General features: G+C 37.6%; 1 long non-coding RNA gene across 1 annotated transcript in view; it reads right to left on the bottom strand.

Annotated features, from left to right (window-relative positions):
• Positions 1–9050: 9050 nt before the first annotated feature.
• LOC103350149 (uncharacterized) overlaps positions 9051–25714 on the bottom strand; it is an 85971-nt gene continuing 69307 nt past the window's right edge. The window contains exons 3-4 of the long non-coding RNA XR_007924029.2: positions 22906–23032; positions 9051–9874 (exon numbers count right to left, since the gene is read on the bottom strand). This is a non-coding gene — a long non-coding RNA (uncharacterized lncRNA). The remainder of the gene's footprint in view (positions 9875–22905; positions 23033–25714) is intronic.

The following is a 25714-nucleotide window of genomic DNA, read 5'->3' as shown; positions in this document are numbered from 1 at the left end:
GACAAAAGAACAGCGCAGGGTCCTGTGTCGTTCCTCCACGAAGAGGGGGAGCGACAGTCATCTTCATTCATTTCTAGAAATTTTTGATTTATGCAATAACCCATTATTCATTTAGGAACATTTTTTCAGTCTCCATGTGTTTGCATACGTACTAGAGATTCTTGAGTTGTTGATTTCTAGCTTCATTCCATTGTGATCAAAAAAGATGCATGGTATGATTTCGATTTTTCTGAATTTGCTGAGACTTGCTTTATGGCCTAGCATGTGGTTTATTGTAGAGAAAGTTCCATGCACTGGTGAGAAGGATGTATATTCTGCACCTGCAGGATGAAAAGTTCTGTATATATCTATAAGGTCCATTTGGTCTATAGTGTCGATTAACTCTGTTGTTTTCTTGCTGGTTTTCTGTCTGCTTGATCTGTCCATTGCTGCAAGTAAAGGATTAAAATCCTTCATTACTATTGTATTGGAGTCTATGTCTACCTTTAGATACATTAGCAGTTCTTTAATAGCCAGATGTCCTGTAATTATGTGCATATACCTTTGTAACAGTCACATCTTCCTGTTGAATGGATCCCTTAATCATTACATAGTGCCCCTTCATTGTCTCTTTTAACAGTTTGTGTATTGGAGTCTATTTTGTCTGATATTAGGATGGCTACACCCCTCTTTTTGGTTTCTGTTAGCATGGAATATCTTTTTCCATCCTCCACTTTTAGTCTGTGTGCATCTTTCTTGGTGAAATATGTTTCCTGTAGGCAGCAAATGGATGAGTTTTGTTTTTAATCCATTCAGCCAGTCTGTATCTTTTAACTGGAGAGTTGAGGCCATTTACATTAAAGGTGACTATTGATAAGTAATGATTCAACTCTACCCTTTTCCATAAATATTCCTACTGTTTACTTTGGATTTCCTTTTACTTTTACTAGATTTTCTGTCTTCACTTCCTTTCATAGTGATGTCCATTTTTCTGTGTTTCTGTGTATAACACATTCTTAAGCATCTTTTGTAAGACTGGACAAGTGGTGACAAATTCTTTGAATTTCTGTTTGTTATGGAAGGTCTTTATTTCACATTCATTCGTAAATGAGAGCTTTGCAAGGTACAGTATTCTGGGTTGATTTTTTTTTCTCTTAAGACTTGGAATATATCTCACCATTCTCTTCTAGTTTGTAGGGTTTCTGATGAGAATTCTGCTGTGAGCCTAATTGGAGATCCTCTGAAAGTAATCTGTCATTTCTCTCATGAACATTTTAGACTGTTTTCTTTATGTTTTACTGTGGTGAGTTTTACCACAATGTATTGTAGCGAAGATCTTTTCTGGTCATGTCTATTAGGAGTTCCGTGTCATTCGTAAATGAGAGCTTTGCAAGGTACAGTATTCTGGGTTGATTTTTTTTTCTCTTAAGACTTGGAATATATCTCACCATTCTCTTCTAGTTTGTAGGGTTTCTGATGAGAATTCTGCTGTGAGCCTAATTGGAGATCCTCTGAAAGTAATCTGTCATTTCTCTCATGAACATTTTAGACTGTTTTCTTTATGTTTTACTGTGGTGAATTTTACCACAATGTATTGTAGCGAAGATCTTTTCTGGTCATGTCTATTAGGAGTTCCGTGTACTTCCTACACTTAGACATCCCTTTCTTTCTTCAATTAGGGAAGGTTTCTGTCATTCTTTCACTAAAAAGGCCTTCAAATCCATTCTATCTTTCCATGCCTTCAAAAATTTCTAACACCTGTATACTGGGTTGATTGATAGTATCCCATAAATCTCTGACTGTTTTTTAGTTTCTTATTTCTTCTTTTTTTTCTTTTTTGGTCTTGCTGTAAACTTTCCAGAGATATGTCTTCTATTCAGATAATCTTCTTCTGCCACACAGAGTCTGTTCTTAAGGCTTTCTACTGTATTTTTAGTTGTTGTATTGAATTCTTCATTTCCAATATTTTATTTTTATATCTCTTTAAAATCTCAAATTTCATGGGAAAATTTTATTCATGTCATTTACAGATTTCTTTAGTTAATGAATTGCTTTTAATTATCTCTAAGTAATTCTGTGATCAATTTTCTGAATTCCATTTCTGGCATTTCATCAATCTCTTCATCTTCACATCCTAGTATTGAAGTGTTGTGTTCTTTTGTAAACATCATGTTGTCTTCCTTATTCTTATTTCTTCAATTGTTGCATTTATTATTAGGCATTTGTGGTGATACTTGCCCCCTCCCCCACTGTGATGGATTTTATCTTTGAATTATACCTCTGTGGCTTAATGGAGTGTCTGCTCTTTTGGTGAATACCAGAGGCATATGCTGGATGTGATCAGGGAGCTCTGTTCAGTGCTCCAGGTGAGGGGACTGTCTAAGGTGACACTCAAATTTGGCATGGTAAATATTTTTTTTTAAGTAGAGGGGAGGCTTGTTCTGCTCCGTTGGCATAGTCTCATATTTACCTCCTCTCCTCAAAGGAGACCAATTCTTGGGTGCTAGCCCCAGTGGGTACAATTTTCATCTGCACTGCCACAAGAATCACACAAAATACTTGGTGTGAACACGGATCCCTAAGTAATGACCCTCACCAAGAAATTAGGGACCATCAAGCATGTGGAACCACCCAGAATGGCTGCCAAAAGTCCTAGCCACACCCTGCGCCCTCTTACCAAGCTACATTGTTTTCACAATCCTGACACACAAGGCTTCCACAGTCACGAGCTCCCAGCCCCCTGGCAATTCTCCCAGTCAGACCTAGGCTTCTCCTCTCAACTGGTTGCTGGGCAAGCAGACACAAGCTGGTGTAGCTGTTAGGGATGTCGAAATTGGTGCCCACCCTCTCTCAGCTAGTTACAGGATGCCAGTGCCACGTGGTCAGGGAGAGAGAAATGTTCCCCCTTTTTTTTCTTCTTTAAGTTGGCAGGTACACTGTCCCCTTACAGGGTTCCAAGACTTTCTCATGCCAGGTTCTTCCCGCAGGTTTATCAACAAGTGGCTTGGGCTGTAGCAGTCTGGTCTCACTTTACTCCAGAGCTGGTGCTGAGGCTCTTGGTTGCTGGGGTGAGTTGTGTGTGTCCACATCCTCCACATAGGCCCACAATGTTCCTCTAATTTGCATGGATTTTCCTCTGCCATTTTCTCCATAACTCTCCCTTGCGACTATACTCTCTCCACTTTTTTTTTAACTATCTTCTCCTAGACTAGAGCAGTAAGCTCCTTTCCTCTTCCAGTATCTTAACTCCCCATCAGCAATCGCTTCTTGACTATTACACCAAAAGCACAGGCTGACGAAACAGGTTCTCTTTGTATTTTATGGTGCCAGAGGGCCTGACCCTTCTTTCCTCTTAGCTCATTCAAGAGACTGGCAAAGGGATTCTCCGAAAGCCTCAAATCAACTCCAGAGAAACTCTCCTCTGGCCAATGAGCGTCTCAGTAGAGAATGTTCCATCTGCGGCCTCCTCCTTCACCTCCGGCCTGCAATATGGTTGACAGCACTCCAGTCTTATCTTTCAATTGTTATTTTTTCTGCAATAATTTTGAAGTACTCTCATATACACATGCTCATGTATATTTTGAGGTACATTAAATTTTCAGCATCAAGACTGCAAGAACTTTCCATTTTTCTGTCCTCTGGGATTATCAATGATCCTGTTCTAAAGTACATGCTCAATTACACTTATTGATTGAATGAGCAAACATGAACCATCCCTTAGCCTTACAGAAAGCTCTGCCAGACTTCTCCATCAGCTTGTCTGATAAAGCAAAATAAGAATTTATGTGCCAGTATACAAATAATTTGTAAAAAACAATTTATAACTACTCAACTAATGTAAAGGAAAAAATGTTAAATTTAATTATAGCATCATAAAAAGATACCGCAAGTTGAGATTTTGCCTTGTATTTTATGATTTGGATTCCTTTTGATCTTTTTCACCTTTTGGGTATAAAATAAACACCATATTTCCTATGGCATTTCAGAAAACTGAACTTGATAATTCTGGCAGTGCTATTTTGCTCTTTCAAGACATTCAACAGCAAGCACATATGTGTCTAACTAAATGTCACTGTGCTTTAGGTTTCTATAATTTGGATTTGGAAGCTGGCAAAGGTAAAAGGAAGACAGAACTTTTTAGTTTCTTATTTCCCTGTCCCATGAAGTTTCTTTGTTCATTTAATTTTAATGACTCCGACAGCAGTTGAAACAAAAGCTGAAAGATTGGCCTACCACGGGTTAATTGCTTAGTGGAAGGGCTATTTCTTGAGTCTGATGGAGGGGTGTGAGTCAGAAAAGACTAATTAGAAAAGCTTCAAATTCTAGGGAACTACTAGTGGAACAGGTGAAAATAAACTGGTGATAATTGAGGGGCTAATTATCCTCCACCTAGCAATTGGCCACCAGGTGTTCTGTATCACATAAAAGAAGCAACTGGCAAGGCAACAGAGGCTGTTTTTTGAGAAATAAGGGGATGGGGTTGGGGGAGAAGGGGTGGAGAACAGAGGACTTCAAAATCCATTAGATGGTGTTTCTTATATTTCTGACTTGCATTTTCCTATTGCATTCTGCAGGAAACTAGACCAAAGATGTGTGCTAATGTGTTGTCTTATTTGTGTTCAAAGAACTTGTGTTGCATCTAGTCTAGATATAGAATTTTAGTGTTGAGTATATGCACACATATATATCCTTATAATTGAATTTATGATAATAATCTACATGGTACATTTATTAAGCAGAAAATCTATTGGCATTTGGAAGACCATGATTAATAATAGAATGGGAATTAGACAATCTGAGTTGTTAGAAGCAGTGGTTTTATAATTACAATTATGAAATTATTTTGAAATTATTTAATAATTTTCTCCTATTCAGGATATATTGGCAAATAGTAATAGTTCTTAGAGGATTTCTAGAGGTATGAGCAATGCATCCCATATAGAGTCTTTCAAATTTTTCTTAATGTTCCTATTTGTCATGTTGTCAAAAACCAGCATTCAGAACTCAGTAAATTAAGTAGAACTGTTTTTAATGTAATACTTTGTAGGTAACACAACACAGTTGAAAAAGAAAACCTTGTTCTAATGATTGCCATCAACATAATATAATAGTCTATTCATAAATATGTCTACAAACTAGAGAGAACACGACAAAAGTAAGAAAATATTTGAAAATTGAAAGGGCAGGCCTGTGGTGCAGCAGTGGGTTAAGCTGCTGCCTGTGATGGCAGCCTCCTGTTCTAGAGTGCTGATTGAGTCCCACTGCTTTGCTTCTGATCCAGATCCCTGCTAATGCACCTAAGAAGATAGCATAAAATAGCACAAGCACTTAGCTCTGCCTTGGTATTGTGGCCCTTTTGGGGGTAAACCAGCAGATGGAAGCTCCAGCATGCCTTCTTGCTCTTCTCTCTCTCTCTCTCTTTCAAATGATATTTTTTAAAAAAAGAAAGTGTTAAAAATTAAATGTAGGTTGTCAGGAGAGTTAATATGAGATATATCTGACTCTTAATCCACAAATCGCAGTTGTGCTGCCCCTGCAGTGGATAGGCCTGTACTTTGGTCTCAGGTGAAGGTGCAGTATACTTTGCTCTGGAGTTGAGATGCCTCTGTGACTGGACTCTAATTGTTCAGTGGGAGTGGAACTCTGACCGACTGTCATTGCTTGGTGGGGGTGAAACTCCCTTTAATGACACTACTATGGCCTATGGACAGCTTGGCTGCAAATTAAATGGCATCCTCATTCCATTTTCTTAATTATTTTTATTCTTTTGCTGATACCATGGCTCGACCATTTTCCTTGGTGGCAGAAACAATTTAAGGATGACTTCGGAACTGGATTTGAATCATAGCTCTTTGACATGGTAATACAGTGACTGTAAGAAAAGACCTGAGGCCAGCGCCGTGGCTCAGTAGGCTAATCCTCTGCCTTGTGGTGCCAGCACCAGCATTCTAGTTCTGGTTGGGGTGCCGGATTCTGTCCTGGTTGCCCCTCTTCCAGGCCAGCTCTCTGCTGTGGCCCTGGAGTGCAGTGGAGGATGGTCCAAGTGCTTGGGCCCTGCACCCGCATGGGAGACCAGGAGGAAGCACCTGGCTCCTGGCTTCAGATCAGCGCGGTGCGCTGGCTGCAGCGCGCCAGCTGCAGCGGCCATTGTGGGGTAAACCAACGGTAAAGGAAGACCTTTATCTCTGTCTCTCTCTCTTTCAGTGTCCACTCTGCCTGTAAAAAAAAAAAAAAAAAAAGAAAAGAAAAGACAAGACCTTAAATTTTCTGGCTTTTAGTTTTTTTCCTCTATAAAACAGAGGTAATTATTACTAACTTGCAGGAAAGTTGTAAGGATTAAATAGGATGTAAAACACCTCTTGTATCATTAACTTAAGCCAGAAAAGTGATATCACACCATAGCATGTAAATGTCACAAGTGTATTATTCAGAGAAATGAATCCAGAGAATGTATTACAGATGTAGTGAAAGAACTGAAAAGACAAACAAAATGGTTAGGCTACTTGGTGGATAGTAACAGGAGGGCTCAAGTTCCTCTCCTTTTTCAGAAAAGCTGGTGTTAGTAGAACTCAAGAGTTAGTTTTGTCTTGGCAAACAAGAACTACAGTCAGTTTAACTGATGGGAGCCCTGAGGTCAGCTGAGAGTGATGCTCTGGAAACAAAGATAGAGCAGGAGAAACACGGTGCCTTTCCCCTGCCTCATCCTCCAGTCTCCATCCCAAGCCTCCTATCAGCAAGAAGGAAACAGATCCTGGAAGCCTGAGAAATGCTGCAGCATGCTGGACACAATTTCCCTGAGACAAAGGGAGGATAATGGAAAAGTAAAGAATGTGTCAAACGCAATAGTCCAAGGACTAGTAATAAAGACTTGTACGTGTTCATGTTGCCTGATCATAGACCCAAACTGCTGTGTAATTGGGTCCATTTCCTTCACATATGCATCATTGCATTCAGGAGTCCTGCAGTTCTCTTCCTGTTCACCAGTTTCTTACCCCCACCTTTTAAAGACTCGGAGCCAAGGAGAGGTCAGAGTCAAAACGTTAAGTCCACCCTTGGCCTATACTTGCTTTGATGCTTCACTGAATTTACTGACTACCTAGCAGCCATATTTTTGCCTCCATTTTTTTAAAAGATTTTGTTTATTTTATTTGAAAGATAAAGTTACAGATAGGGAGAGGGAGAGACAAAGAGAAAGGTCTTCCAGATACTCACTGGTTCACTCCCCAGATGGCCACAATGGCCGGAACTGGGCTGATTGGAAGGGAGCCAGGGGCTTCTTCCAGGTCTCCTGCATGGGTGCAGGGGCCCAAGCACTTGGGCCATCTTCTACTGCTTTCCCAAGTCATAGCAGAGAGCTGGATTGGAAGATGAGCAGCCGGGACTAGAACCAGCACCCATCTGGAATTCCAGCACCACAGGCAGAGGCTTTGCCCACTATACCACAGCACTGCCTCCATTTTTTAAAAAAAAAGATGTATTTATTTGAAAGAGTTACAGAGAGAGGTAGAGACAGAGAGGTCTTCCATTCATTGGTTCACTCCCCAGATGGCCGCAACGGCCAGAGTTGTGCCAATCTGAAGCCAGGAGCCAGGTGCTTCTTCCAGGTCTCCCACGTGGGTGCAGAGTCCCAAGGACTTGGGCCATCTTCTACTGCTTTCCCAGGCCATAGCAGAGAGCTGGAACAGAAGAGGAGCAGCCAAGACTAGAACTGGTGCCAATATGGTATGCCGGCGATTCAGACCAGGGCTTCAACCTGCTGCAACACAGAGCCTGCCCTCTGCCTCCATTTTTAAATGAGAAAATAATTTGTCTTTTAAATGAATGCAAAGAGTGAGGATTTTCTTAAGACCATTCAACTTTCTTTCTTCTCTGCAGGGAAAGCTTCCAGGTTGTCAATTCTTCATAGTAAATCCAGAAAACTTGATTTACATTAAAAGCACATATTTAGATTATATAAATATAGTAGGTACTAGAAACCCTGCCATAACTGATTTTGACCAACTGAATTCTCCAAAACAGTGTCCATGCCTGATGAAAGGAAGATCATTTCTTAAATAGTTGCTAAAATAATACAGAAATGTATCGACCCTAGCTGATATTTATTACAGAGTTCTTAACAGACTGTGTATCTGGTTTCTCTACCTCTCAGAAAGTCATCAAAACCAAAAACATTGGCCAGCACCACCGCTCACTAGGCTAATCCTCTGCCTTGCGGTGCCTGCACATGGGGTTCTAGTCCCAGTCGGGGCACCGGATTCTGTCCTGGTTGCCCCTCTTCCAGGCCAGCTCTCTGCTGTGGCCAGGGAGTGCAGTGGAGGATGGCCCAAGTGCTTGGGCCCTGCACCCCATGGGAGACCAGGATAAGCACCTGGCTCCTGCCATCGGATCAGCGCGGTGCGCCGGCCGCAGCACGCCGGCCGTGGCGGCCATTGGAGGGTGAACCAACGGCAAAGGAAGACCTTTCTCTCTGTCTCTCTCTCTCACTATCCACTCTGCCTGTCCAAAAAAAAAAAAAAAAATAAAAAAGGCATGTTACAGGATGAGAAAAATGAGAACATGAAAACATATTTCTTACAGGTAGAATACTTTAGAGGTAAAAGCATGATAAGAAGAACATTAAGAGTAAAAATTATCCAAACTGTATTTCCTTGTGAAAATTGTTGTGAATGGGTATCTGATAATAAAGGCAAATTAAGTTAATTTCACTATTTCTAGCTAAGAGAGCATATACCCCCTGAAAAATTTTGAACAAACAAAATGGTTACGTATTTGACTTATTGGAGTCCAGTGTTGTGGTGCAGGGTGTTAAGCCTCCACCCACAACATCCACATCATGTTGGAGTGTCAGTTCAAGTCCCACTGGCTCCCTCCTGATATGCTTGGAAAGCAGCTAAAGGTGGGCTTCTGCCACCCACGTTGGAGACCCTGTTATGAAGTTACAGGCTCCTGGCTTTTGCCTGACCCAGCTTCGGCCGCAATGGCCATTTGGGAAGAAAATCATCAGATGGAAGATCTTATCTTTCTGTCTTTCCATCTCTTCTTTCTCTGTCACTCTGCCTTTCAAATAAATATATAAATCTTAAAAAAAAAAAAACATTGACTTATCAAAGGGTAAGCCTTAGTTACTTGAATAATTATCTGTTCCAAGTGACTTCAGCTTTCTTTTGTATCATTCAAATAAGATACTACTGTATAACAAAAGCTGCTTTTTCCTTTTCTTTTTTTTTTTTAAATATAAGTTGCTCTGCATAGAATCATCAAAGGTTTATAACTTTCTAAAAGCTGAATGAGGGCCTGGATAACATTTGTATTATAAAATAGATCACTTTTTTATTTTTCAATTTTTAATATGTATGTAAAAATTAGACATTCAAGATCAGAGAAAGACTACAGTCGCATTTTCCTTTTATTGTTGTGCAAGTACCGTCTAAGCAGTCCCCAGACTTAGAAGTAGGCATTAGGAGAGGAATCCACAGAATAGGTAGTCATGGGGATGAAAGGTTAAAGATAAGAGAGCTCTGAGTATGGATTTTAATCCACTGGGGAAGCTGTCAGCAGCAGAATTAGAAGAATAAGCTGCATGGGAACCATGAAGAATGCAACTGCTAAACCAGTCTATGACAATTTTAAAAATCCATCTTGTTAGCCTTAAAATAAAAGCTTTTCTCGCATCAAGGACCATCTAGAGAATATGTCTTCATAAAGTCTTCATGAAGAATGATTTAAGGTTACTGAAAGAAGGATACAGCAGATTTCTTGGGGGATACATTTTCAAATTAGAGTAGCTTTTCTTTTATAGTGTTCCATCTTGTTAACTCTTCAGTGGTTTGAAATTCCTGTGTATGGCTCATGTGTTCCTACTTTCTGTAAAGGTACTTATCCAAAGTCCTAAAATCTGCAAAAGAGAGAGAATACTGGTTTGATTTAGTCAGTTCCAATAGCTACCAATTCTCAAGAGAAAAGTGGAGGGGCCGGAGAGTGAATAAATCAGCTAGGCACAATACTATAACATCCAGACAGGCTACGCAATCTATTATCCAGAAAGCCAGTGGAAGGAGTGATGAGAAAGAGGAGATCATTGATTTTTAAACCACAGAAGTAGAATTTATAAACACTTATAAATTTTTAGTATACTTGATGTTTCCATTAGTTAAATTTTATTGTTGTTGTTTGTAATCACAAAAGCTAATTCTAGCTATTAGGCAAAGATTTTATTGAGATATTTTCACTTTTTTCTTTTTTACTATTTTATTGAAGTTATACATGTTTCATGTATTTCATATATACAAATTTAGGAACATAAGGATATTTTCAATTATTCTTTCCTTTGTTGTTTCTTTCCTCATTTCCAATAGACAGTCAGACTCATTACATTTCATAACAGAGCCATGTGGCGGACCTAAACTCAAAGCTGCTTGCAGGAAGCAGCTCGTCCCATGTTTTGTGAAAGCCTGAGCTCTCTGAAGAGATTATAGAAGAGAGGAGAGGAAGGAGAATGCCTTGAAGAGAATTTAGAACCTGGAGTGGGGTGAGTGGAAGGAGGTTGAGATTTTTTTTCCTGTCATTTATTTTTAAAACATTTTTATTAACATAAAGAGAGTAGATTTCAGATATCACATAGGTACAATTCTAAGAATGTAACCATACTTCTCTCCCCTCCTTCCCTCTCTCAAGTCCTCCTCCTTCCTTCCTTTCTTTTTTTCTTTAATTTTTGCAAAAACATAATTTCAGCCCACTCTATAATAACAAGCTTAATGGAATGGACTTAATAGGCTCCACTGTTAGTGACTTGCTCAGTGACTGTGATAGTGACATCAGAAGCGGCAAGACCTCAAAAAGGTCTGTGGAAAGGAGGCACAGAACCCTTCACTGAGGTTTCACACACTCCACACTTGGCATGAAAGCAGCTGAGACTCCAGACACTGAGATGCTCGGAGGACTGAGACACTTAAAAGTCACGTCACCCTGGTCAACCATTGCCCAATAATGAAAGACCTGAGCCAATGGCATTGCCTTTCTATAACAAATGAGATAAAATTGCATACAGCATGGAAGAATAAAGGTTGGGAGAGAGACTTAAATGTACTTACAGAAATAAATAAATACTCGTATTTCTCACAGTTTACGATGATTTAAATCCACTGAAGCAGAAATGAAACATTTATCATAAGGGTAAAAAGATATCCAGTTTTGTTATCTCCTGCCATCCTTCATTCTACCACCATCCTTCCTTACTGTACAGTAGTGCTGATTAGTCTCTTAATATCCGAGAATCTTTGTGCTTATATGTCCTTTTGTCTAAAAAAAAAATTCTCCTCCTAACATTTACATGACTCCAAAGGCTCCTCCAAATATTTCCTTTCCTTTCAGATCTTACCTGAAATGTCATTTTATAGCAAAGGTTATCCTTGATTATTCTAAATAAAATAAGCCATCTCCCAAACGCACTTCTTTGGCAAACTACTTATTCTGGATTACTCAGCTTCGTATTCTTCCCTAAGAGTTACTATAAACCAGACGGTAGGTAGTAGATAGATAGACAGATGTTTAGATATATAATTAGATAGATGATAGACAGATACGTTAGTATGCCAGTGCACCCATACAAAATACCACAGAATAAGAGGATTAAATGTATTTTATGACAATTCTGGAAACCAGAAGTTCAAGAACAGGATGCTGTTAGGTTTAGTTTCTTCTCTGGTCTCTCTCCTTGCTTACAGATGATCCTCTTCTCACTGTGTCCTCACATGGCCTTTTCTCTGATCTTTTCTGTGTTCTAATCTCCTCTTCTAATAAGGATATGGACAGATTGGAACAGGGGCCACCCTATGACCTCATAGTTCCATTTTTAATGACCTATGTCCAAATACAGTCACATTATTAAGTACTGGGGATCAGGATTTCAATTATGAATTTCTGATGGGAGAATACAATCAAGCCCAGAACAGACAGATTAGTGAACTTCAGTAGTACATTCTGCAGGTATTGGGTAAGACTTGTTCTGGTTTGCATTAAGGGAGTTGATCTGGTGTCATACTACTCGCCATAACCCATACTCTCCCACCTTTAACAATACCTGGAATCTCTAATTCCTGTCTCATGGTGCTGATAAGCTCATTCAGAGCTTCCTTATTTTGACTTCCTTTACTCCACCTTAACTGCTCACCTCTACTGGTCACTTAACAAACCATAGAAGACTCAGATCATATTCAGTTATTAACCATTTAGATACTTCTTTTCCTCTGAAAGATGATTTGCATTTCTTACTATTGCATTTTCTCTTATTCACATCATCTTTTTTATTTTACAGAATATTTATTCCTTTACGATGATTTAAGGAGTTTTTCTTGTAGAGATAAATGAGCAGCTAAGTGTTCTATGTATAATAAAGTCTGTTAGGTTACTTTAAACTTTATTTAATGTGCTTTAAGATCTAAATCCTTATTTCTAAACCCTGGAGAGTTTGTAATTATGTAAAATTTTTAATGCTTCCATATTTTTATTGTTATAGAATTAATTACATAAGAAGTATTAGCTAGGAATTTCAAATATATCTAACATTGTCTATTTACTGTGTATCTGGCAAAATCTTTGTGTATAAATCTAAGTTAATATATCACAAAATAACGTATCACATCATTACATTCAGATGGTTGAAAAAGATACTTAGTGCAATATAGCTCAAAGTTTCAGTTCTCATTATTTGCCCATGCAAACCATACACGTGGTCCAACCAAATTATCAACTTTCTGTTCTCCAAAAGCGGCTCACGCATACAGCTCACACATTTCAGCCTTTGTGCTTTTGTTAAGCGTATATACTACTTCTAGCACGATTCATCCTCAATTGCTAAAATTGTTTCCTTTTTCAAAGCTGACCTCAAAAGCCACTTTTGGTGAGGTTCTTACCTAAATGTTTGATCTCTTCTTTGAGTGTAGTATTTGTAGTTTCCTTGAGGCCCGCACTTGACTCTAATCAAGTTGTGAAGGATTTTGGCTTATCTTTCTTGCTGGACAATAAACATCTTGAAAACAGTGAATGTTCTAGCCAAGTCTTTTTGCTTATTTTTTTAAGATTTTATATATTTATTTGAGAGGCAGAGTTACAGACAGAGAAGGAGACACAGAGAGACAAGTCTTCCATCTGCTGGTTCACTCCCCAAATGGCCACAATGGCCAGAGCTGGGCCAATCTGAAGCCAGGAGCCTGAAACTTCCTTAGGGCCTCCCATGCAGGTCCAGGGGCCCAAGCATCTGGGCCATCTTCCACTGCTTTTCCAGGCCATAAGCAGAGAGCTGGATTAGAAGAGGAACAGCCAGGACATGAACTAGTGCCAATATGGGATGCTGGCACTGCAGTCTGAGGCTTAGGCTACTGTGCCAGAGTGCCTACCCCTCCAGCCAAGTCTTGATTGTCTGTGGCATTTAGTGAGAACTCAATAGATCTATTGATATGAATAGGACTCTCAATTTGAGTTGGACAGTAACATTTAGTTGATGGTTTTTTGGAAATATAAACTAATTCAAATACTAATCACAATCAAATAATTAGAAAACTAAGTCTTGTGAATATCTTCATATGTTCTTGCCAAACCTAAGCATAGTAAATTCAAAATCACATTTAATTTTCATACTATTTGGGTCAATTGAGGATTTTTTTCTTTGCATTTTAAAAACTTAGGACAATATCTTGAAAATGGATTAATAGAATCATAAGCAAAGGTTTTACAACAAATTATATATGCTTAAAGACTTGTCAGTCTATTAAGTACAAAAGACCCAAAGAGTGGCTTTGGTTATTATTAGAGTAACAGAAAATGAATAAGACATCTGTTTAAAAGGCATCATTTCTGTGAAAGCAGAATTGAGAGCAGAGATCAGTAGCTTGAGAAGGGAAGAGAGCAGAACTAAGCAGATGATCCATCTAACAGTTTTTCCCCAAGAGGTTTTGAGTATAAAGAAGTGGCACTACCAATATACTAAAAACCCTTCAGGGAATCATCATGCTTCAGTGCATTGATCTATGCCACAGAACAGGATATTCAGAGGAGTAAAGATAGGTAGGCTTTAATAATTTCAGAAGAGTTAGAGCTCCTCAAAAATCCAACACACATTTCAATATAACAGATAGCATAATTTCTAAACACTACACAGCATTACTTAATGGTAACCAATGGTTTCTTTATCTTATTTGTTCTGTGGCTATGCCATCAAGGACAAAAATAATGCAAATTTTTTTCCATGTAATTTATAAATCACCAAAGAACAGCACATCACAAGGAAAATTAAAATATAGGAGGACAAATGTGGTTAAAAAAGTGGTAGCCATGTAATAATAATATAGTAATAAGTATGCAATAAATAATATGTTAACACCTTAAGTATGTTTAGTGATGATTGGGCACTAATTTCATGTTATAAACTGATATGGAAAAGACAACAAAAACTAGTATTTTCTACACTGAATTTAACAAAATCATGCTCCCTACATAGACCTACAACACATTGGACCAGCTTATAATATCAAATAACTCATTGTCCAACCTCCACATTATACAGAAGGCAACCTATAGCAAGGATTCTTGAAGTATTTTGTCCAGTATTCAAAAATAACCAGTGGAATACCCAGGACTAGAATTCCAGTCTCCTCTTTATTTGGTGCATTTGCCATGTCTTTTCTGTTTGCCACACTGCACGATACAAGAGTTATGGATCACCAGATATATCAACTAATCTGATAATTTACTCAAAAAGCACCCTACAAAAACTTCTGAAGCTTTAATTTTTTTAAATCATAAAACATATCAATTCATTTATCTTTATATGTGGTGATGCATGTTTATCTCCAGCTACAATGAATATGCTTACATTCATTCACTTGGCCAACAATTACTGCTTGTACTATGTTTAATTCTCAACAATATCCAGTTTCAGTTTATGGGCAGCCTGCTTAAAATTATGACTTTTGATCCAAACAAGCACATTCATATAGTTTCAAAAGAAGCAAATGGGGTGTATAAAGCATCTTGTCCTGCATGCTAGTATGTTTTCCTTTAGTGCCCAATCCACTTTCTGCTATGGCTGCAAAATAAAATAGAAATAGGACTGGTTTGCTATTGCAAATGGGATCATCTGATTTTTAATGGATATTGTACTAAACATAATGCTAAATAAAAGGGAAGTGATAGTATTAGCTGTTTGATTCTCTTGTGGGGACTTAGTCGTTGGACAGGAGTATGAAGATTTTCAGGGGTATTTGTGGTGGATTGCTTTTTATAGCTTTCATGATTATTAGGCAATAGCATGTCATGAGAATAGTAAAGCCATGCCTTTTGCTTTCTGAGCAGGTCTCTGTAAGCAATTTAATATGGTTCACTGAGAGAGGGTATGGTAGCTAGTCCATGTTAAGCCAAAACAAACTGCAGTAGAAATTGAAATGGTTGTTCCTGGCTCAATTCATGCCCCTGGATTAAACTGAAATATTACCTATGTCATGTAGGGATATTGAAGAGAGTTGTAATTCTGTAGGTTTCAACTAGGCACTGCCAGTAGTAACTGCCATATGAAAAACAGTGAATATACACTTCCCAAAGAATTATTAGCAAAAGGTGAACTCCAATATGGAGTGTAATTCAAACAGTAATAAAATAAAGAATAATGAAAATTATTTACTATCTAGAAGAGTAAAATTATGAAAAGCTGTCATCAGTGAAATTATCCTCTTCACAGAATAAAAGAATTGTTAGGATTTCCTTTACTGCTTCTGTTGAGTAAGCTAAGTTTACATTGTTTCCAGAGATGTATGTGTTATATCATTTATTTCCATAACTGGTAAAACTCTAGTGTCATAAATAACTTTTCCCATAGCCTGTGTGGTTTTATTTAGTGTGTACATATTAATGCTTTAAATTACATTTCTATAGCACATTCAATGAGCATGCTAATAAAATCACAGCTGCTTCAATGACCTTGAGCCTGAACTTCAGTCCTTTACCTACAGAATTTTAAAAATACAAGCATGAAGGAGGCACAGGGAAGATACATAAATAATTGCGGATTCAAAGCATCTGTTTATCTCTGGGAGTATTTGCTTTTCAAATGTTGTTAATATTTAAATATACATTTTCTGGAAGCAGCTATACTCCAATAACAAGAATTCCTGCAACTGACTTAAAATTTTACAGGCTGCCAATCATCCAGTTAGACCACTTGATTGAGCTAGTACCTAAAATAGCATTTGCCAATTCGATAGCCCCTTTAATCTCCAAAGCACTTTGCAAATATTAATCAGGCAACATCGCATACTTCTGAAATCTAGTTATTTCCCTTAGTAGAGAAAGGACAACTGAGCCTGAGTGACTTGTCCTAGAAATACAAAGGTGAGTGAGGATCAGGACAGATTAAAATTCTGGAACCACCTAGTTATTAGAAAAGCCACTTTTGGAATCTGATTCTTTGAGCAGTAGAGATATACAGAGGCATAGGACACTTAAGCTATCTGGTTAAGTGTTTTCAAATTTAATTTCTGTCATGTAGGTTTAGGTTTCCCTAATTCAAGTGAGATTATGACAAAATAATAGAACTAACAAAAAAATCTAAAGTAATGATAAAGTTTTGGGATAGTAATATAATATATAGTGATACCAAAACTCACTGCTATCATCTCCCAGAAAATATATTTTAAAATTTCAGAATTTATTTTTACTTTTCTAAATTGAAAGGCAGAGAGACAGAAACAAAGGTAAACAGACAAGAGATCTCTCATCTGTTGATTCATACACTTAATACATAGAACAGCTGGAACCTGGACAGTTCTAAGCCAGGAACTATGAACTTAATTCAGACCTCCCATGTCGTTAAACTATCAGCTGCTGTCTCCCAGGGCGTGCATTAGCAGGAATCTGGAATCAGGAACAGAGTCTGAACTTGAATGCAAGCACTCAGCTAAGGGATATAGTATTCTCAAGCAGTATCTTAATCTCTAGGCCAAATCCCCACCCCTCCCAGAAAACATTTGAAAAGAATCTCTTCTTTAAGAATACCAATACACTAGAATACTAGAATACTAATACTAATGTGAGGATATTTCAGGAAGGGACAAAAAACTTAAGATTTATTATCTGCTCTTATAAATCATATTATAACCCCTCAAGTCTCTCTCAGCTTTTTTAGTTCTAATATTAGAATTGTTTTTAAGATTTATTTACTTATTTGAAAGTCAGTGAGGGAGAAGGAGAGAAGAGAGGCAGAGGCAGAGACAGAGAGAGAGAGAGAGAGAGAATCTTCCATCCACTGGTTCACTCCCCAAATGGCTGCAACAGTCAGGATTAGGACAGGCCAAAGCCAGGAGCCAGGAGCTTCATCCTGTCCTACCCAGGTAAGTGCAGAAGCCCAAGTACTTGGACCATCTTCTGCTGCTTTCCCAGGCTCACCAGTAGGGAGCTGGATTGGAAGTGGAGCAGCTGGGACATGAACCGTCTTCCATGTGTGATGCTGGCGTTGCAGGTGGCAGCTCTTACCTGTTAAGTCACAGCGCCAACCCCTAATACTGAGATTTTTAAAAGCGAGCAGAGAAAAAAAGTACTTTCTGGGTGGTTAGTTCTATACAATTTGCTCTTTTGAGGAAAAGTGAAAACCAAGGAAAGTATATCTTTTCAAATTACTTATTTTTAGTTAAAACCAATATAATTGAATACCAAGAAAGTTGCAAAATAAGGTTTCATTTTCATTTACTTAAAGTAGAAGAAAAGGCAAAAATATAACAAGAAATAAATTAACAGAAAATCCATTTATTAGAATGAGTAAAAAGAAGAGAGAAAAAAATAGACACATGACTGATTAACATTCTGGGCTTATATTAATGTACTCTGCTTCCTAGAAAATTCAAAACCATAAGCTCACTGAATATTTTATACCTAGAAAGGATATTGAAAGAAATTATCTTTGAATATGATGTCTTCATTTTCTACTATATTTCCTTAATGCTAAGACCTACATTTTTCATACTTTAAAGTTAATAAAATTGGGATGCACCTTAGACACAAATGCATCCTATTATTGCTATTAGTTAATATTTCTGAATTTCCAGTAGTTATTAGTTTTGGGGATTGATGAATTTAAAATCAAAATTCTTATAAATTCTCAGGTATTCCCTGAATAATATTATTCTATATTATTGGGGAGTGAATATTTTTCATGAATATCTTTTAAATAAAAGTGAATAATCACAATAATAAATGGTGAATCATTTTTAATGAAAAGCTTATATGAAGGGTTTTGGTGGTTATCTATTTAAAAATCATACCTAAATACATGGTTAGTTGGAATTATGAATAAATATATGTCAGCATATAAATAATATTTACCCAATGTAGATTGCTTTACAACTGGTCACATGTATGAAGCAGATAAAAAATATTGGAAGATTATACTAAATATTTAACATTTAAATTTCTTTTTTTTTGACAGGCATATTGGACAGTGAGAGAAAAAGACAGAGAAAAAGGTCTTCCTTTGCCATTGGTTCACCCCCCAATGGCTGTTGTGGCCAGTGCACCGCACTGATCCAAAGCCAGGAGCTAGGTGCTTCTCCTGGTCTCCCATGCAGGTGCAGGGCCCAAGGACCTGGGCCATCCTCTACTGTACTCCCAGGCCACAGCAGAGAGCTGGACTGGAAGAGGAGCAACTGGGACAGAACCTGGCACCCCGACAGGGACTAGAACCCGGTGTGCCAGCGCCGCAGGTGGAGGATTAGCCTATTGAGCTGCGGCGCCGGCCTAAATTTCTTAAAATGCAAATTTACAGCACAAAAATTAATTGACTCTGATAATCTTGACATTTGTTTTGTGTCAAATATTTCAGATAAAGCAAGGAAAGTTTCTTACATTTTGTATTAATAGATTCATTAGGAGTCTTTCCAAAGCAACCTCAAACTTGTCATGATCAAAAAAGAAGCTGCTCAGCCGGTGCTGTGGCTCACTGATACCACCAAATTACTAGAGGAAAGCATCTGGGAAACTCTGCCAAACATTGACATAGGCAAAGACTTCTTGGAAAAGACCCTTAAGGAATAGGCAGTAAAAGCAAAAATAGACAAATAGGATTGCATCAATCTAAGAAGCTTCTGACCAGGAAAGGTAACACTCAACAAAGTGAAGAATCAACTGACAGAATGGGAGAAAATGTCTGCAAACTATGCAACTGATAAAGAATTAATATCCAGGATCTATAAAGAGCTCAAGAAACTCAACAACAAAAAACAAACAATCCAATTAGGAAATGGGCAAAAGACTTGAACAAGCATTTTTCTAAACATGAAATACAAAATGCCAACAAGCATGAAAAAATGCTCAAGATCGCTAACCATCAGGGAAACGCAAATCAAAACCACAATGAGGTTTCTCCTCACCTCAATTAGAATTTTATCCCAAAATCAAAAGATAATAAATTCTGGCTAGTGTGTAGGGGAAAAAGCACTCTAATACACTGTTGGTGGGACTATAAACTACTTCGCTCATTAAGAAAGACAGTAAGGTGATGTCTCAGAAATCTGAAAATATATCTACTTCATGACCCAGCAATCCCACTTCTGGGAATTTACCCAAAGGAAATGAAATCAGCACACATAGAATTTACACATAGAATTTATATAAATACACTATGGTTATAAACTCTTTAATGATTTTATTTCCAAGTGTTACTCAGTGTTAACTGCAGAAAGGGAAATACACACATAAAACCTAATCAAGACTAATTGATCAGTAATGTCTCTAAATCTAAAGATTTCTATAGTGTGGGTAAAAATGGGCATCAAGTGACTCTGAGTTGAAAAGTGTTCAGGAGAGTCTGAAAGTAAAGATATTTTAGCAGAACTTCTATTTATTATTTGCTTACATCATCCTTTTCATAGTAGAATATGATAAATAATAAAAAAGTTATATATAATTATGTTTAAGATAATCCCCTTTTAAAAGAATTACCTTATTTGTTTGATATGCAGTGACAGAGAGGAAGGAAGAGACAGAAAAAGAGATCTTTCGTCTGCTGATTCACTCCCCAAATGGCCCCAACAGCCAGGGCTGGACCTGGAAGAAGCCAGTAGCCTAGAGTTGCATGTGGACTTCACACATAGGTGGCAATGCCCCAAGAACCTGGGCCATCTTCTGCTGCTTTTTCAGGCACATTAACATGGAGCTGGATTGGAAGTGGAACTGCCAGGACTCGAACCAATTCTCTGTTAGTTTAACCCACTGTGCCAAAATGCCAGGCCCAAGAAAGTTCTTTGATAAATATTAAGTACAATTTCAAAGTGGTAAACTATTTCTCATAGTCTATTTGGTAGTGCTTTCTTTCATATTGTTATGTAAAACAGTATCAAATACGTCTCATAATCTCTGATTTAATAAAATGCAACTGCAAAACAGAAACTGAGAGTTTAGAGGACTTTCTAAATATGATTGGTGTTTTCATAAAGTTGCATACATCATATAATATTGTATATGTATACTCTAAAATTAATTCTAGCATTTTTGAGGTCTGAAATTGATACATATAAGTATCTACATTAATTTTAATTCTTGAACAGTATTATTTCCTACAAATATTCCAATTTGTTAATTCCTCTTGATTGTTCTTTTATTAAATATTATAAAATTCATATACATAAATTTAACCATTCCTTTATCTTTTTGTATCTTGTTCAGAAAATTCTACTTCTGATATTCAAACATGTTCAGTTACATGTTTTTCCAAGTATCTTGTATCTTTGTCTCTTTGTTTTAGAGACTGAGATTTAACATTTTTATGTAATTGAATACGTCCATCAATGAATATAGTTTATCTCTCTATTCATTCAGTGTTTTCTCTTTGATAGAAATGATTTTTCTCCATTCAAGACTTGTATAACCTTTATATAGAATGATTCCTAGTTAATATTTAATTTTATTTTCATGGCATCATCAAGTATTATATCACGTATTTCTGATGGTATATGGAATATTTTTTGCTTTTGTATGTTGATCTTGAATTTTACATCCCTATTGAACTGTTAGTATTATTATTTTGTGCTAACAAACATTAAGCTACTTGAAACCTCAGAATTTTTCTCTTATTTATTATTATAAATCCAGAGATTAGATATTCTAGTACCTGAATATATTAAGTAACCAATAAGTATTTACTGAATGTGAATAAATGACCAAAAATGATGCTTCAAGTTTTTACTCCTTGTCATTTTAATTTTTAGTTATTATTCTATTTTATTTTATTTTATTTTTATTTTTATTTATTTGAAAACAAGAGTGACAAAAGAGCAGGGGGAAAGACAGAGAAAGCTCTTCTATCTTCTGCTTCACTCACTAAATAGTCCCATGTGCCAAGGCTGGGCCATATGGAAGCCAAGGGCCTGGAACTCCATCTGGGTCTCCGATGTGGGTAACAGGGATCCAAACACTTGGGCCATCCTCAGCTGCCTTTCCCAGGCTAATAGCTGGGAGCTGGATGGGGAGTGGAGGAGCTGGGACACAAACTCATATTCCCATATAGGATACCAGTGTCTCTGGTGGTGGCTTAAACTGTTGCTCCAAAATTCCAGCTTCTATTTTTAATTGTTATTCTTATTTTTAACATTATATTTTAATATGTATGCTTAGTATTTTCTAACCAAATATTTAATCTATCATTCAATATTTTTGAACATTCAAAGTATTAACATTTTAAGAAACTTCTGCACTTTCTCCAATTGTCTATTTAAAAATCATATTTTTAAATTACTTGAGAGACAGTTAAAGAAAGAGAGTTCCCATCCACTGGTTTTACCCCCAAATGCCTACAAGTCCTGGCAGGCCTGAGCTGGAAGTCTGGGTCTCAATCCAGCACACAATCTAGGTCTTCCATGTGTCGGGGAACGGGACAGCCTGGCCAGCTGTGCCCCTCCCGACATGTACAAGCACAAGAAGTTTAGTGCTGGGCTTTTTCCACCCTGCCCGTTGCTAATTGCAAGATCCTGTTTTGACTTTAAGCATCCTGTTATTGCATGTTTCCCACACTTACTCTTGCTGAGTTGGTAACATGTTTTCCGTGAATCATATATAAATAGGTGGACGGTGGGCGGGAGTTATGAATGAACGCTGGTAAAAGGCGGAGTGATGAATGAACGCTGGTAAAAGGCGGAGTTGTGAATGAACGCCGGTAACAGGCGGGAGCTGTGAATGAACGCCAGTAATAAGCGGGAGTGGTGAATGAAGGAGTTGTGAATGAATGCCGGTAACAGGGCGGGATATATAAGAGGGTTGGAGGAGGCGAAGACGGCGGGCGTTCGCGACATGTAATGCGAGTCTGCTGAAAAATAAAGTGGAAGCTGAAAAGCCGATAAACGCGTCTGGTGTCTCCGAGGTCTCGCCGGCGTTAACCTATCCGGAAGGTGTACGCCTGCATCCATGTATTGGCATTTGGATATTGGATGTGGGTGTCAAACACTAGACCAAACATCTGCCAGCTGTTCATTATTTTTATGTGAAAATTTGAAAAAGATTTATTTATTTAAAGGGTATAGTTACAGAGAAAGAGAAAGGAAAGTACAGAGAACAAGGGATCTTTCTTCCCCTGGTTAACTTTCCAAATGGCCCTGAATGTAGAGACTAGGCCAGGCCGAATTCAGGAGCCTGGAACTCCAACCATGTCTCCCCTGTGGGTGCAGGGGCCCAAGCATTTTGGCCATCTGTTGCTGCTTTCCCATGTGCAATAGCAGGGAGCTGAATTGGAAGTGGAGTAGCCAGGACTTGAACTGGTGCTCATATGGGTTGCTGGCATCCAAGAGGGCAGCTTTATCCACTGCCACAACACTGGCCCCTATGTGCAATTTTTAGTATCACTTTTATGTATAAAATTTCAATTATAATAAATTATAATTTTTAGTTTCAACTTACCAATTTTAATCATATATTATTCATACTTCTCATATTTCATTACTCCAGTTTTAATTATCTTCTCTCTTATAGATCATTCTTTTTCTTCTTGTTGTCCTCATTATGCCCAGCAATAGGTGTCACAGCTCTGATGAATATTTGACAGAAGCATATGAAGTGTTATTTTGCTTTCCATTTCCGAGTATCTTGTCATATGCTTCTATTTGTTATTGTATATTCATATTACTTATCTAATTTTTTCAAACTATAGTCATTTTATATTTTTGAAAGTATCACTATGAACCTTTTCTCTATCATTTGAATTTAACTTTGTTTTTCTAAATATATTTCTATTCTTTTAATTTATTATGGAATCTTTGAAAAATATATCAAATTGTAATGAATAGTATGTTTTTTTCATTAAGAGATCCAAATTTTATGTGTTATTTCACATCCTCCAGGATGGATATAAGAACAAAATGGGAAACAACAACCTGTGGTCCTGGTATTCCATAGGGGCACTGGTTTACAGCCAGGCCGCTCCAGCAGAAGATGGTCTATGGCCCTGGGCCCCTGCCCCCCATGTGGGAGACCCAGATGGAAAATCAGGCTCCTGGCTTTAGTAAGGTCCAGCCTTGGCCATTGTGGCCATTTGGGGAGTGAATCAGAGGATGGAAGGTCTCTCCTTCTCTGTCTCTGCCTCTCTACATATAATTCTGCCTTTCAGAGGAGAGAACTTCCACTTTGACCATGGCCTTGTCTAAATAGGATCAGAGTCGGTGAACTCAGGGGACTTCCATAGCCTTGGCAGCCCATGACAAGAGCCTAGGGTGATTACTGATGCCATAAACAAGAGTGTCAATTTGTTAAGTCAACAACAGGAGTCACTGTGCACTTACTCCTCATGTAGGATCTTTGTCCGTAGTGTGCTGTACATTGAGATTTAATGCTATAACTAGTACCCAAACAGTATTTTTCATTTTATGTTTCTGTGTGGGAGCAAACTGTTGAAATCTTTACTTAATGTATGCTAAACTGATCTTCTGTATATAAAGAGAATCGAAAATGAATCTTGATGTGAATGGAAGGGGAGAGGGAGTGGATAAGGGGAGGGTTGCGGGTGGGAGGGACGTTATGGGGGAGAAGCCATTGTAATCTATAAGCTGTACTTTAGAAATTTATATTCATTAAATAAAAGTTAAAAAAATAATTCTGCCTTTCAAATAAATAAATAAATATTTAACAACAACAACAACAAAAAGTATTAGCAACATTTTGAAGAAATTGGAATTCTTACACTTGTATATTACTAGCTGATGGGAATGTAAAATGGTACAGTCATTGTGGAAATGAATTTAGTGTTCAAAAAATTAAAGGTAAAATTAGCAGATTATCCATTGTTCTAGTCTTACATATATATTCAAAAGATTTGAAAACATATCTCATACTTAGATGACAACATTCCTTACAGCATAATTCAGAAAGCCATAAAGAAAACGCAGGTGTCTATCAACAAGTGATTGTATAAATAAAATGTAGAATATACATATAATGAAATATTTATCCACCACAAAAAGTAATGAAACTACTAAATGGTTCAGTGTGGACAAATCACAAAAACATTATGCTAAGTAAAACAAGCCAGACACAAAGACAAATATATGATTCCACTAATATGAAATGTCTACCAAAAGCAAATTCACAGTGACATGAAATACACTACAGATTGAGGACCAAGGAGAATGGGAAAGTTACTATTTAGAGGATAAAGAATTTCTGTTTGGAATGGTAAAAATAGTTTTGGAAATAGTGGTAATGGTTATACTGTTCTAAAACATCATGAGTAAAATCAATACCACCAAATTGTCCACTTTAAAATGGTTACAAAATCAGGGTGAACATTTGGCACAGTGACTAATATGCTGCTTGGGACACTGATATCCCATACCGGAAAACTCGGATTCAGGTCCTTTGGCTCCTTTCCTGATTCAAGCTTCCACTAATGTGCACCCAAATTGTTTGATCCTTGCCATGTGGGAGACCCAGATTGACTTTCCCATTCCTGGCATTAGCCTAGTTCAGACCTAACTGTTGCAGGCATTTGAGGAGTGACCCAGGGTATGGGAGGTCTCTCTACTCCCACCCTGACTCCTATTTTCCTTTCCAATAATAAAGAAAACTTTTTTGAAAGGTAAAATGAAAATTGTTATATTATACATATTTTTCAGAGCAAAAATTTTATTTTTCAAAAAGATTTATTTATATGAAAGTGTCACAGAAAGAAGAAGTGAGTGAGAGAGAGAGAACGATAGAGAGAGTGTGTTTATGTGTGCGTGTGAGAGAGAGAGAGAGAATCACACTCAGATGGCCACAATGACCAGCACTAGGCCAGGCTGAAGCCAGGAGACAGGAGATTCAGGTATCCCACATAGATGGTACTTTTCCAAGGCCATTAGCAGGGAGCTGGATTGGAAGTAGAACAGCCAGGACATCAACCAGTGCCCAAATGGGATGCTGGCTTTCCAGGTGGTGGTCTTACCCACTAGACTGCAATGCTAGTCCCTCAGAAAAAAAAAAAATTAAAAAGTATGCATTGTTTCCTAAAGTTCCTCCTAAGATACTTATTTCTGTTTTTTATATATGTCTTCATTGTGATTGTTCTTTAGTACTCTTTATGACAGAGCTCCAATTGCATTTTTCCCCCATAAATATCAGTGTTGGTCCCATTTCTTAAATATCCTTCATGTTTTACAGTGTTGGACTATGGTCTTTGTCATATGAGTATATTGAAATGTCACATCTTGTGTTCTATTTTTATTCTTTAATGCTG

The sequence above is a fragment of the Oryctolagus cuniculus genome, chromosome 7 (assembly GCF_964237555.1).
Source record: "Oryctolagus cuniculus chromosome 7, mOryCun1.1, whole genome shotgun sequence".
NCBI classification, from domain to species: Eukaryota; Metazoa; Chordata; class Mammalia; order Lagomorpha; family Leporidae; genus Oryctolagus; species Oryctolagus cuniculus.
Note: the sequence above shows the minus strand (reverse complement) of the source record. Positions and strands in the feature narration are given on the sequence as shown.